The sequence below is a fragment of the Nannospalax galili genome, unplaced genomic scaffold, assembly GCF_000622305.1.
Source record: "Nannospalax galili isolate Female #2095 unplaced genomic scaffold, S.galili_v1.0 scaffold287, whole genome shotgun sequence".
Classification (NCBI taxonomy): Eukaryota; Metazoa; Chordata; class Mammalia; order Rodentia; family Spalacidae; genus Nannospalax; species Nannospalax galili.
Window position 1 is genome coordinate 2,039,389 of NW_008357493.1, and position 4,606 is coordinate 2,043,994.

The following is a 4,606-nucleotide window of genomic DNA, read 5'->3' on the forward strand; positions in this document are numbered from 1 at the left end:
AAGCATATAAATAGTTTTATGTAAGACCTGAAATTCTGCAAAGGTAGAAAAATATGTTTACTGCACTTTAGATATTTTCAATTATTATGCCTAGGGCAGACTGATTTAAGGCAATCAGATTTTAGAGACAGTTACATTTTATGTAAACGATTCAGTAAAAATAGGTAGCATCCTCACTGGCACAGTTGGGATGTATTTTTATCACTTTAAATGACTGGAAATGGCTCTTACAACCTTGGTTGTGTCTATTATTTATTTGCTTCCGAATCCATCCCCAGACATGCCACTCTAAACCGCTATCTCATCAGGAGAAAATGCCTCCGGCGGACAGGGATCCACTGTAGGAAGAAGCTGCCAGGAGTGCGTTTGGGAGAAAAGTAGAAACAAATCTAAACTGTTTTTGCTGTCCTAGAAGTTCTTCTTTCAAACAGAGAGCACTCTCAGACAGACAGATACAGTGGCAGAGCCGTCGTTTACCTGCTGGGGGTCCCGCGGTGGCCTCCTCGGGCGGAGCCCCCTGCCCCGCCCCTAACCAGCTCGGGTGCGGGGGCTGCTGGGCTTCTGGAAGACACCGATCCATAGAGCCTGCAGAGAGGGACGATAAGCATCAGACTCAGCCTCGTCGGGCTTCCAGAAGGCACAGCTTATCGCCTTGGCGTCTGCTGAGTTGAGAAGAACCGCTGCTTGTCAGCTTAATTCTTTGGCTGAGCAAGGTAGCTACCCAAGAAGCTAGTTCTGCAGAGCAAGATGCAGCCCAGGAGCCGACAGAAAGGCAAAGTTGGAGCAGGTGCGCGTGGAACAAACGCCGCTGATCAGGAGCCTTCAGCAAGCCTTTGTTTCGCCCTTGCCATTCTCTGTTACGACCGAGTACTAAGTTTTGGGGGTTTTAATTATTTCAGATAACTTAGGAACAGAATTTCAATAACGAAAGGCTGTCCAAAATTGGATGCCGTTGGGGGCGCTTGTGGACTGCGGGTTAATGGAACCAAGGATAAGAAGCAGGGCTTTGGGGCGGCCTCCAGGCTGCTCTCCTTTCATCTGATGCTTTGCTGGAACACAGCGCTGGGCTCCATCCAGGAGACAGTTCTGGCTCCCCACTCAGTACCTGGCAGTCCACTGGTCAACCCAGGGCCCATTTCCTCATGGGCAGAAAGGGCATAATATCTCAGCTCACAGGGCAGTAAAGCAGTGAAAGAGACTGCTAAAGCCCAGAAAAGCCCTGATTTGCAACGAGAGAATTGCCCAGGGACCACTGATAGGCATCAGAGCACAAGGTCTGAGGCTGGAGGCGTCGCACTTGGTGTTTGCCAAGTGCCCTTCTGAAGTGGATACTGTCATTTCACTCAGAGAGAGTAAAAGCCAGCTCTACAGACTTTATTGATTAAATATTTGGAGAGGAGTAAGGCAAAATAGAAACAATGAAAAGCTTGCATGCACTAGGAATGTTTACCCATTCATCAGCTTCAAAATTTCCACACTCCATGTTAGATTTCCAGCTACCTGGGAGGCTGAAGGCAAGAGGATCGCAAGTTCAAGGCCAGCCTGGACAGCATAGAAAGACTGTGTATCAAAATAAAAAGAGCTAGAAAGGTTAGTGGTAGACCACTTACTTGCCTTGAATGCACTAGGCCATGTTCAATATAGATGACAGAGCCAGGAATCTGAGTGGACACCAAGCTGTGACCCACACTGCCCAGGAGGTAGGGCTGGCCTGAGCTGTCTTGGTTCCACTGTGGTTTTCCTTAAATGACACCTAGTGTTCAATGTATATTAAGTCCTTGCTGTACAGTGGCATCTCTGATCTTTCAGCAAGCTTCACATAGTTTTCCTTGTCTGTCTTTACCATCCTGGGTTTATTACAATGCACAGAAGCTGCCCTGTTCTGCTATTTTAGTTACTGAGGCTGATAACCAGGCTACCTAGCCAAAGCACTAACTTCTGAGCTTGCCTAAAAACCAACATCACATCCAACCACTTGGACATGGGATTGCCCCAGTAAATAACCACTCCATTCAGGCAGCATCTGTAACTTTACTCAGTACCTACAGAGACTGTGTGCCCCTGGGATCTCTACACACACAAGGGGATGCCAAGGAAATGAGACTGTGTGTGTGGAATGTGGCTCTAGCACCAAATCAAGTTATTACCCCAATTCTCCAACTCACCAAGCCAGCCAAGAGTGTTCCACTGGTCTGTGCTTCACAGGAGGATCTTTCCCTTGGAAATTTTTGTTTCTTTTTTTAATTTTTTTTTTCCAGTTTTTCTGTAGCTTCCACCTTTAGGGAAAAAAGCAGACTGATTATTGTGAGGCTTACAAAAGGCCCTTAGTGTACATGTCTCAGCAATGTGGTAAAAAACCTGTGTTTGAATGTTGACCCTGCTGTGTACAATTCACACTGAAAATGCAGCTACTGGTGACACCTACATCAAAGAGGCACTGCTAGAGGTAATGCAGCAAAGCCTCTCACATATGCAATCCCCACTGGTGTTACCACCTCCGAAACTACAGAGTGGACACACAGTATGACCACCTCCATGGTTATGGAGTGTGCACAGTATGACCCCCTCCAGGGCCACACAGTGGGCACACAGAATGACACTGTATCAGAGTACCATCACCAGGGGATGCCACCTATGTAATCTAAGACATATCTTTATTTTTCAAGCAAGGAAAGGAGAATTCCTTTCAAAGACAAGGTGATACTTTGGGAAACCAAGTGACTCCCTCCCCATGATTGCTATTGATGTGAGAAATCTGTTTTTCCCAAAGACAGCTGTGTCTTGAAAATCAATCTATTGGTCAACTGCTACAATTAGTGTCTGACATATATTAGTGCTTATTATTAATTAAAGACTCTGACCTTTCTTAAAGCAGCTCCTTGTTATTACCCCCAAACTATCAGCTTAAACATGCCTTTACCTTACGAAGAGAAGCGATTCATGGTTTGATGTACCCTCTAGTCCCCAGTATTTATATAGGTCTTCACTTGAAAGGATTAGCTTTTTATGAACAAAAGCCAGCCAGTGGAAATTCAAGTTATTTAGGGTAGCATTACCCAGAGTACTCAAAGATACATTTCTCTCTCTCTCTCTCTCTCTCTCTCTCTCTCTCTCTCTCTGATCCAACACACATAGAGCCCTTGCAACATAAAATGGAATGTCCCCCAAAGATCCAAAATATCATTAACGAAGAACAGACACTTGCTCTGTGGTATCTGGTTGCTGAGAGGCGAGTTGAAGTGTAGACTTCTGTTTCACTTTTAAAAAGGGGGAGGGCAGAGGAGGTGGGGAATGAATGGGAACAAAATATAGTGACATATGTATGGAAATGTCATCATAAAACCCAACATTTTACTAACCTAAAAATAATTAATTAAAAAAAGTGTAGCTTGAGTGGTTGGGGTTTCACACAGGCTGCAAACTTTGTTCCTGTGGTTCAAGGAAGAGGCGGGCCTGCCGCAGACACTGCCCAAGATGCTGAGCCTAGCAGCCAGGAATAACAGAGCCTCTACCCAGAAGAAGGGCAAGTGGCTTCCAAGAAGAAAGGAAGACATCTGTCCACTAGAAGGGACGTGAGTCACAGCTTGAAGTTGCATTCAGAGTGTTTTGTAGAGGCAGAAGGAATAGAACCTCAGAAAGGCTCTTCCTAGAAAAAGTACACTATTGTGTTACTCAACTGAAGAGAGAGCACAGTCAAAAGTGAAAGAAGAAAACCCTGCTCATTTATGAAGCACAGGAGCTCTTAAAATAGAATCCAGGTCATGGAAAGTAAAGCTGCTAGCAAATGAGACTTAATGAATTATTCTCTCTTATGAACAGAATGAACAACCATTTAATCTGAGTACACAGAAAAGCCAATGTTTATTTTTCTATCCGACCTTAGTACTCATTTCTCTACCATCATCATCATCACTGTTGTACTTTAAATCACGTTCTCTGAACTCAGGACCCTTACCTGCTTTGCTGAGGTCAGAAACCTGCTGTATCTTTTTTCTCATGATTTGGGGGAGGGGTGGTGGTAGGAGGCAGGGCACCATGGCATTTTCCCAACTTTGTTAATCTAACGCCTTCTTCTTCCCAGTGGGTCCCCTTCTGTAACTACACCTGTGTTTCTGTCACTTATTTCTACCAGATGCCACCATCCCTATCAGAAATAGTAACAACACAATTATCACAATTGAATTTTAAAAATATAAGGAGGCCTGGGTGTGGTGGCACAAGCCTTTAATCCCAGCACTCTGGAGGCAGAGGCGGTTGGACCCCTATGAGTTCAAGCCCAGCCTGGTCTACATAACAAGTTACAGGCTAGCCAGGACTATTAAGTGAAACCCTTCCTCAAAACAGGCAATGAAACTTTAGAAAAACAAGTTCATGGTGGTACACACCTATGATTCCAACTATTTGGGAGGCTATGGCAAGAGGATCAAAAATTAGAGGCCAGCCTGAGCAATTTAGGAAACATTCCAAAATAAAAACAAAGTAAAAGAACTGGTGATGTCGTAGAGCACTTGCCTAGCTTGTCAATGCCCTGGATTCCATTCCTGTAATTGCTCAAAAAATTTTTTTAAAAAAGTGTTTTTAATCTGATTGTTGTGCATATGGAGGT